At 47.1% G+C, this 10,571-nt stretch overlaps 1 non-coding gene across 1 annotated transcript; it reads left to right on the top strand.

Moving 5' to 3' along the window:
* Nucleotides 1-1,924: 1,924 nt before the first annotated feature.
* Nucleotides 1,925-2,000, top strand: TRNAS-GGA (transfer RNA serine (anticodon GGA)). Its single transcript has one exon. It is a non-coding gene; the product is annotated as a tRNA-Ser (tRNA).
* The last annotated feature ends 8,571 nt before the right edge of the window (nt 2,001-10,571 follow it).

The raw sequence follows: 10,571 nt of genomic DNA, 5'->3' as shown, positions 1-10,571 counted from the left end.
AAAAGAGGAGAGAGAGAGAGAGAGAGAGTTAAGGGTTTTGGAGTGCAACCCTCATAGAGAGAAAGGAAGAGGAAAGAAAAGATAATGGGAGATGTAACACTTATGGGTAGTGTAGTTCAAGGAGAGGAGAGAGTAAGACCGGCAGAGAGTTAATTGGCCAAATTGGAGGAGGAAAAAAAATATCAAGAATGAAGATGAGAGAAACAAACGAACAAATATAATAAAATGGGATAGGTTATAAAGTCTGCAGATTATTCTTGATTTTGAGAGGTTATCTTCTTGCTTTTTCTTTTCTCTTTCTCTTCCTGGTCGGTGACTCTGTACCCCGGGTTCTTCCCCTTTGGCATGCTCAGGTAGAGGTTTGCAGTTGATAAGTCTCTATGGCGATGTCATGTATTGTGCTTTAGTCTTGTTGGCAGTCGAGGCTCATTAGCATTTATAGGCTCTGACAGTGAGAGAGTCCGTGTTCCTGGAGCCTTTCTCCTAGTCTTTCCTTCCTCAATTAGTAGCCTGATAATCCAGCTATGGGGTTGCTGCTGCCTCTGCCTGGATACTAAGAGGCTCAAAGAGCTGGCAACTCCCCACTCTATTTCCACTCAGCACAGGGTTCTGGGTAAGGCTCAGTCAGTCAGAGCTGCTAGCATAATCAGGCGGGGTTTCTGCCCACTCAAAGACCTCTGGCTCTGCCACTCTGTCCGGTAACACAGGCGGGCGCCCACTTCTGGGGCACTTGGAGGAAACTCTCGCTCACTATCTGTGCGTGCAGACCAGGATATCTGGCCAGCAGTCTCACACTCTGAGTGAAACCCCCAACCGCATGGAAAAGTTGCAGCGTTGGAATTGGCTCTCGCTCTGTCCCCGTGCGTGGCTTTTGCAAGGCGCTGGGGCGGCCTGAGATTCCGCTTTGGCCCACACAAAGGCCCCTGACTCTGCCCCTCTGTGCGATAACACGGGCGCGCACTGCCGAGGCACTTGGAGGAATCTCTTGCTCACTATCTGCGCGCGCAGACCAGGATATGAGGCCGGCCGCGTTTCCCTCTGAGTGAATCCCCTACCAGCACGGAAAAGTTCCACTGTTTGAATTAGTTCTCGCTCCCTCCCGTACGCGGCTTTCCCAGGGCACTGGGGCTGCCCAGAGATTCCGCTTTCGGCCCACACAAAGGCCTCTGACTCTGCCTCTCTGTGGGGTAACGCGGGCACCCACTCCCGGGGCTTAGGAAGAAATCTCTCGCCCACTCTGCGCGCGCCGACCAGGAGATCGGGTAAAATGGCTGCCCCGCTTGTCTTTCTTTGTCTGGGTTTGGCGCGAGTGTTAACTTGTATTGCCCGGGTTGCCACAGGATCAGTTTTTCCTCGGCTTGGATCTCCGTGCCACAGCCTGGTTCGGCCATTTGTGCCGCGGCCTGGATCTATTCACCCCCTTTGCCTGCCTCAGTTTCTATATTCACGGATCCCAGAGAAAGCCGCCCTGTTTAGGTTAGTGAGGAAGGCGGAGCATTTCTTACTCCCTATTTCCTTCGGGGTTTGGTTATATATTTAGCCAATTTTTCACTCGACCATACCTTCGGGTGTATTGTGAAACATCTGGAGGCTCCAAGGATAGGTTTTTCTGTTTCTGGTTGAAGATCTTGTTGAGTTTTGGGGGAGATTTCTCGGTATCGCTTCCTACCCCACCATTACTCTGACGTCATCTCACTTACTATAGTTAAATCTATCTTTTTATTTATACTTTGGTTGCTCCGCTACCACCCACCATGAAAGCTGGAATGCCTACTAGTGGGCGGTAGGGACCAGGTTGACTACCACTGATTGAGCTGAATACTTGAGCACCTAGTCTGTGCCAGGCACTGGAAATAAAACACAAACAGGAAAAAATCCCTGTCTTCATGGAACTTAGATCCATAATAAAAGAGACACAGTGTGAGCCCTGGCCGGTTGGCTCAGTGGTAGAGCGTCGGCCTGGAGTGCAGAAGTCCCGGGTTCGATTCCCGGCCAGGGCACACAGGAGAGGCGCCCATCTGCTTCTCCACCCCTCCCCCTCTCCTTCCTCTCTGTCTCTCTCTTCCCCTCCTGCAGCGAGGCTCCATTGGAGCAAGGATGGCCCAGGCGCTGGGGATGGCTCCTTGGCCTCTGCCCCAGGCGCTAGAGTGGCTCTGGTCGCAACAGAGCGACGCCCCAGAGGGGCAGAGCATCGCCCCCTGGTGGGCAGAGCGTCACCCCCTGGTGAGCATGCCGGGTGGATCCCGGTCGGGCGCATGCGGGAGTCTGTCTGACTGTCTCTCCCCGTTTCCAGCTTCGGAAAAATACAAACAAACAAACAAACAAACAAACAAAAAAAAGAGAAACAGTGCATGTATGAGTTTGCTAAGGCTGCCATAAAGTACCACAAACTGGGTGGCTTAGACAATAGAAATTTACCATCTTACAGTTCTGGAAGTCGGAAGTCCCGGGTCAAGGTGTCAGCAGGGTCTGTCCTTCTGAGGACTGTTCCACACACTTCCCAGCTTCTGGTGGCTTGCTGGTGTAGTTGATGCTCCTTGCGTTGTACATGCTTCACCCCAGCCTCTGCCTCCAACTTCAAGTGGGGTCCTTTCCAGGTTCAACTTTTCCCTTTTTGTAAGGACACTAGTCATTGTGGATAAAGACCCACCCTAACGCTGTCATTTTAACTTGGTTAGCTCTGGGAAGACTATTTCTAAATAAGGTCACATTCTGAGGTACTGGGGTTAGGACTTCAAGTTAACTTTTCCTGAGGGGGACACAATTCAACCCATAACAGTGCCCCTTTCCTTCCACTCACTCAACCTCATCTGATTTCTGAGTTTAAGTGATTCTGCACCGGCCTCCTTCTGATAAGTTTGATCTAGAATCAGGAGTTTCCAGCATGTGCAGTGCTCTTAAAGGCTATCTCTAAGATCCATTCCTGTCTCTCTCCTCTCTACCCTCAGGGAGGTACATGACCTTCCCCTGCCTCAAAATAGGAACTCTTTTTTTTTTTTAATTTTTTTTTTTTATTCATTTTAGAGAGGAAAGACAGAGAGGAGAGAGAGACGGGGGGAGGAGCTGGAAGCATCAACTCCCATATGTGCCTTGACCAGGCAAGCCCAGGGTTTCAAACTGGTGACCTCAGCATTTCCAGGTCGACGCTTTATCCACTGCGCCACCACAGGTCAGGCAGGAACTCTTTTCGAGACAGTTCATAGCCCTAGCTCCCTTTCTCAGGTGTCTGACTCTGGCCACCTGTCCAACAAACGAGGTATCCTACCTGATGCGTGCACCCTTGCCACAGGCCTTAGGCGAGGGTTTCACACCTGGCCCTTATATTTTCTCTTTTGCACATGGTCGTCTCATATAAATAGAGAAAGCATCTCTTTGTGAAATTGCCTATCTCCTGCAGCTTAAGTTGGAAAATGTTTACTGATTTCACCCTGGGGAATCATAACCATCTTGGAGCGTATGTTAACAGCTACCCATAACAGCATTCATTTTTAGTATCTGAAATTACGAAGTGTTCCCTCCAGGATTCACCTCTAGTGGTTAACAGACTGATGGGCTAAGATTTTCTGTCTCAGGCCTCAGAGGGACAATGTGATTGGTTCTGGTTTGCTCCCTTCAAAAACAAACAAACAAAAAAACAGCATCTCTTGATATGAAAAAAAAGCAGAAGGGACCAGACACCAGGAAGAAACCTTGTCACAAAACTTCTATACATGCCCAAATAGAAAAAATGTCAATGGCTATAAAAGAATGACAACCATTAAATTTAGTTTAAACCAAGGATTTCTAAACATGAACCTGAGATGGATTGAAAATACAGACACCTGGAGCCTTCCCACTCCCCCTGACCTACTGAAAATCAGAGTCTTAATAGTAGAAAAAGAGAATCTGCATTTTGAAGAACTCGGAGGTGACAGTGAAGCACAGCTGGGTTTGGAAAGACCCTGTGATAGAACCAAGATGAATACGATCACATCCACATGTGTCTCTGAGGTCCTGCCATCCCAGCTCCCAACCCTGCTGCTCTCCAGTGGTCCCATGAAGCAGTATAATCACCCCCAGACCCTGGAGCAAAGGAGAAGGAAGGAAGGGAAGGGAAGAGACAGGCCTCCTCACCTCAGCCAACAGGCCAGCCACGGGGACTGAAATCAGAAGCCTGTCACCCTCAGTTAGGGGATCTCAGTCATGCCAAGGGATTGCCATCACCACAGCCATGGCTGACTGACCCCTCTGTCCATGAGGGCTGGGGCAGATGGGTCATCCTCTGGACACCAGAGCTGAGTCCACCCCACCTCTGCCCATGTTCATAAACTGCCAGAGACGAAGGCCAGAGTGCAGGTCCAGGCTGCTGAGGTCTTACATGAATCTGGGCCAACCTCATATATACATAGTAGGATGGTGTCAAATGCTTTCAGGAGCGGGGGCTGTTGGCCTTCTGGCTGGCCCAGTGGAAGCCATTGCCAGGCAGAGACTGTGAACAGACACGTTGAGATGACCAAACCTGGCCCAAACTGCAGAGGGGAAGATGGCACTTCACTCTTGGAAGCAAGACTGCCTGAAGGAAGCTCTCAAGGCACCCCAGCCAGAACCTTGTCAGGATCCCAGGGAAGACGCCCCTGCTCCTCTTCCTCAGGCCCCCCTTTCCCACCTCTCCTGTGGGCCGCGGGAGGAAAGCTGACACCAGGGTTGGGAGGTAAGTGGCTGTCTACTTGCTATGATTTCATTCGGTTATCCGGCAAGCGTCATGGGCTGTGCCAGCCTCTGTGCCTTGCAAGCCCACTGACCCCCTGATTGTGAATTTCACAATTAGGACGGACCCTTTATACGAAGTCAATTTTATATCTCTGGAAGAGGAGGCACAGGGTGTCTCTATGGGTCATTTGCGCCCGGCCAAAAAGATCTGCTCATTCTCAGAGCCAGTTTTCATTTTTAAAAGGAAAAGAAAACTCCTGCTCAGCTTTTAAGACAACATTCAAATGTGCCTACAGAGGTAAGCTTTTTTTCTGGTGTGAAAACAGCACCTGGATTTTTCAGAGCTTGTTTACATTGTCCAAGCTCTATTTCTTGGGTTGTCTTCACAACATCCTTCTAGCGTAAGCATGGAAAGCAATTATCATTTCCCTCTCCAACAGCTTAAAAAAATATATCTTAAAGTGTTTATTACATTTAAGAGTACCTGACACTTTTTATATTTCCTTAGAGCTGAAAGAATAAGAAAATGTTGTGTTTATAAAGGGCTGTGGCATGTTTAAGGGAACTTGATTTACTATAATTATACATTTATTGGACACAAGAGTAATCTTATGTTTAGGAAGGCTTTGCTTATTAATGTTGTAAGGATACCGTGCCATGCGTTTGAAGTGTTCAAAAGTAAACATATTAAATTTATAAATGTGGTTGAAGATGTTTAAGAGAATGTAATTAACTAAGTTTGTAAATGGGGCTAATTTTAATTTTACCCATGAGTTAATTGAAAATCAATGATCAACTGAAAGTGTGTGTTTTATTTTTTTTAGCAAGAATTATTAGATGCATAAATGAAAAGATTTGAAAGTTGACTCTAACGGCATAAAGAAAACGAGCCATTTGCATTTGAACTTGGATGTCTAACTAAGCATCTCATACATGTTCCAAGTGCAGCTACTGTCTCCCCACAACCCCCCCCCCCCAGCTCAATAAGTGCCACTTTTCATTTTCCAGTTGCACAGGCTAAAAAAACCTTAGTCATCCCTGACTCTTCTCTTTCATTCACACCAATCCAACAGAAAGTCCTTATGGTTTTTCCTTCAAAAGACATTCAGAGTCCAATCATGTCTTAGGGCCTCCTCTGCTAAACCCTAGCCCAAGCCATCCTCCTCTCTCTGTTGGGTTATTGCAAACACCTCCTTCTGGTTCCTCAGCCCCCTCTAATCTATTCTTAACTCAGCACCCAGGGAGATTCTGTTAAAACAGAGTCAGGCCATGTTGCTTCTTCACTCAATACCCTCCGAGTAAAAGCTTGAGTCTGCATAATGGGTTTCAGGGCCCCTGTTTCCCTGTGCCCCGTCCCTGCCATGGGCTCTTCTCCACCACCTCTGGGTCTTTGCTGAATAGTTTAACATGAATAGAGTGAGTATTCATTTAAGACTATGTAGTTATAAACAACCCTTTCCCCACATCACAGCTCCCCTCCAAAAAGATGTTCAACAGTTTTGTGGTGGTTGTGTCTTTATATTTTTTTAATACAGTTCTAGAATCAAACAGAACCTGTTCTATCCTCCATGCCAGTCAGACAGGAAGGGGCACTGGAAATGAGGAGTCAGGAAGAACCTGCTGCATTGGTAGCATTGGTCCGAGGGCCGGGGTGGGGGGAGGTCTGACAAGTGAAGTGGAGGCAGCTGTGCCCCTACTCAGGCCTGAGTCTCAGCTCCACCTCAGCTGTTTCCTGTGCTCAGAGGACAGGATTCTTTGGAAATATTAGTCATTTCCCCAGAACAGGCCTGTGCATTTCTCTAGGGAAGGAATCCATCAGTTTCATTAGCTTCTCAAAAGGGTCAGTGAGCATTTGAGGATCCCTGCTCAAGAATCAGCCATTTGTCTATAAATATTCCAAGTTATACCCTACCAGGTCACATTTGGACGAATTTAACAAGCTGTTGAGAAAATAAGCGTGCGATGATTGTGATCTGTTGTTTCATTTTCAAAATAATTTTTCCAGGCTGATCCAACCATAGTCGGAACTTCCTTGGAATATCAGCTTTTCATTTGTATTAAAATTATTCAATTTTTTTTTCATAGAATAAGGCCTTCCCATAAAGCTCTAGCAACATAGACCTGCTCTTGCCCCCTAGGGAATTTGAACTTTTTACTGATTTATTTCTATGTCCTTATTCATATAAACATGGCTACACACCATCCTTCCCTCCTCCCTCCCGCAAGCATTTACGGAGTCTCTCTGAGCTGTTCTCAGGAATAGATGAGACAGTATCTCTGCCCTCAAGCAGCTCAGCCTCGTGGAAGGGAGAGATGTAAATAAACAAAGATAAAATATGATAAGTGCTCTCACAGAGACACACAGGACAGTACGGGGATTAAGAACAGGAACTGAGGCCTGACCTGTGGTGGTGCAGTGGATAAAGCATCACCTGGAACACGGAGGCCATGGGCTTGAAACCCTGGGCTTGCCTGGTCAAGGCACATGTGGGACTTGATGCTTCCTGCTCCTCCCCTCTTCCCTCTCTCTCCTCTCTTCTCTCTAAAACAAACAAACAAATAAATAAATAAATAAAATTTAAAAAAGAACATGAACTGGGGGCTGGACTACTGAGGTTCAAGTCCTGCTTCCTGCTCTATCTAACCACATAACCCTGCACAGTTTTAAGCAACGTGGCTCCTTTCATCAGCTAAATTGGAGACGAGGTGAGTGCAGACTTGATAAGGCGCGCGCCCGAGGCTAAAACCAGAGGATGCGTGGGAGGGGCTTGGACAGCACTGGGCACAGGGAAAGAGCTCCCTCGCTACTCAGTGCTCACAGTTATTGGGCAATGGAAGCGCAAAGATGGAAGTAACCAAAAGGAACTAACTGCACCCAAAGGGGTCTGGGATGGCTTCTCACAGGAGGTGATGAAAGATGAATTCTTTTCCAGAAAGGAAAGAAGACATGGGCATTCCACAGAGGGAGTGAATTTCCAAAGTCTCCCGAGGGTGACAGGCAGCCAGCGAAAGTTTACAGGCAAGAGAAGGGCGTAAACAGGTGTGCGCTTTACAAGAATGTCTTGGATAGCTGTGCAGCGGAGAACGGAACAGTGAGAGTCTGAAGGGAGGGAACGGGTTCTGGTGCTGTCAGGCACTCAGGTGAGAAATAGGAGAGGCCTAGAAGGCAAAGGGAAGGGGATGAAGCCCGCTTCAGAAGTAGAATTACTGATGTAGCTAGTGAAGGTGGGGAGGGCCAGGACACCACGAAAACATCTGTGCTTAGAGCCCTCAGGGTTCCTTTCAGGCCTCCTTCCCCAAGGCTGGCCAGGGCCTCACTGAGCAGCATCGGGCCCTTGGTTGGTAAGGATATAAAATTAAATCCTCCCCCCAAAAAGGGACTTCAGAGCTGATGGTCAAATGCACCAGGTCCTTGAAACTGATTCCTGGAAACAAGAGAGAAAACAAAGCCTGCCCAAACACAGGGAGCTTCGGGAAAGCAGAGACAGCACATCTAGGTGTCCAGAAATAAGATCCAAGGACTTTCTCTGGACACTTATTCAGGGTTAATGAGCATTTATGTGCTCATATAATGAGCACAGTCATAAATGAAACAAAGTGCCTGGCCCAAAGAAAGAGTGTAACTAACAAATTTTAGGGAAACAAAGACAGATCTCCCCCAGCCCTACCCTGTGGCATTTCCTCTTAGTTCCTCAGCAAACCATACTTTAATAGCCCTGGCCGGTTGGCTCAGTGGTAGAGCGACAGCCTGGGCTGTGGAAGTCCTGCGTCTGATCCCCAGTCCAAGCACACAGAAGAAGCGACGATCTGCTTCTCCATTCCTGCCCCTTCTCTCTCTCTCTCTCTCCGTCTCCCTCTCTCTCTTTCTCTCTACCCCCCCCCCCCCACACACACACACACACACAGCCACGGCTTGAATGGTTCAAGCAAGTTGACCCCTGGTGCTGAAGATAGCTTCATGGCCTTGCCTTAGGTGCTAAAATAGTTCTGTTTTCAAGCAATGGAGCAATGCCCCAGATGGGCAGAGCATTGCCCCATAGAGGGCTTGCTGGGTGGTTCCCAGTCGGGGCACATGCAGAAGTCTGTCTCTCTGCCTCCCCAACTCCCGCTTAATTAAAAAAAAAAGATATAAATAATCCAGGAACCTGGAACTAAGAGTGAGTAGAGCTCTATTCACCACCGTTTCTTCCCAGCCTACCTCATTCCACTGAGAACTCTGGATGCTCACAAAGATCTATCACTCAATCCATCGTGCATGATGTGGGGGGGGGGGGGGGGCAGGGTGTTATTTGTCATTTTTATAAATCTGTATAACAGCAAACACCAAATATCAGGTATCAAACCTTCAGATCTATATTTCCCTGTTGTTGTCACCGCTACTACTCTTTGTAAGTGCCAAATACACAAATCTCCAAACATCTATCCGAACACTGTTCCTCCAAGAATAACTACCTTCAGATTGAAATAAGGCTTCCAGCTACAATTATTTTTTGTTTGCCGAGACTGAGAGTTCTGAGACCAAGTGCAATAAAGATACTGAGTTTTCTGCAGAGACTATGACTGCTCAGCGACTGTAAGGAATCGGGATGTGGCTGCCGCCCTCTGCCTCGCCTGCCTCCTCTACCCAGGAGAGGGGGGACCCTGGCCACCGGGAGGATTGGCTGCTCCACCATTTCCTGCTGCAAACCTCAGCAGCTATTTTTTTACTCAAATTTACCCTGCTCCAGCCCTGCCTTCTGGGTCTCCTCCTTCCTATGAATAGTTTTAAAACACAAACCCAAACCAAAGGAACCAAATGCAAAAACACTAGAGATTTACATAGTCCAATGAATGGATAGGACAATATAAATGAACAAACAAAACAGAGACAGACTTGTGGATACAGAGAACAGACAGATGGTTGCCAGAGGGGAGGGGTGTTGTAGGTGTGGGTGGAAAAGGTGAAGGGATTGAGAAGTACAAATTGGTAGTTACAGAATAGTCACAGGGATGTAAGTACAGCATAGGGAATGTAGTCAACAATATTCTATCTCTCCAGGCAGAGGAGAACAGAAGCTCCTTCTCCACGCATGCTGCAGATGGCTTTTCCAGTCTACCTGAATCATTACCAGCTAGAAGCAACGGTCATTGGGACTTGGACGTGAGCTGCAAAGTATAGAATTGTGTCAATAATTCCAGTGCCATGTGGACTTTTCCTGGATGTGGACTTTTCCTGGACTCCTGCTCCTTCTGACAGCTCAAAACAGATTGAACTGGGGTTGGGTTGCATTTTTCAGGGATTTGGCATGGTGTTGGGGCCAACTTGGACTTGGTGAACATGTTAAGGACACTACTCTTTTATGGATTCTTGCTGTATTGGCCAAGAGTTTGCTTAAAGGCTTTAATCACTGTAAAAAAAAAAAAAAATAGAAGACTAGATAAAGAAGATGGGGCACATATACACCATGGTATACTATTCAGCCATAAGAAATGATGACATCAGATCACTTACAACAAAATGGTGGGATCTTGATAACATTATACGGAGTGAAATAAGTAAATCAGAAAAAAACAAGAACTGCAGGATTCCATACATTGATGGGACATAAAAACGAGACTAAGAGACATGGACAAGAGTGTGGTGGTTACGGGGGGCGGGGGGAGGGAAGGAGGGAGAGGGGGAGGGGTGGGGGAAGGACACAAAGAAAACTAGATAGAAGGTGACGGAGGACAATCTGACTTTGGGTGATGGGTATGCAATAGAATTGAATGACAAGATAACCTGGACATGTTTTCTTTGAATATATGTACCCTGATTTATTGATGTCACCCTATTAAAATAAAATTTTATTTATATATAAAAAAAGAAAACAGAAAAAAAAAACCCAATATTCTAATAACTC

This window comes from Saccopteryx leptura, chromosome 6 (genome assembly GCF_036850995.1).
Source record: "Saccopteryx leptura isolate mSacLep1 chromosome 6, mSacLep1_pri_phased_curated, whole genome shotgun sequence".
Classification (NCBI taxonomy): domain Eukaryota; kingdom Metazoa; phylum Chordata; class Mammalia; order Chiroptera; family Emballonuridae; genus Saccopteryx; species Saccopteryx leptura.
The sequence above is the reverse complement of the archived record's forward strand: the minus strand, read 5'-3'. Positions and strand labels throughout refer to the sequence as shown.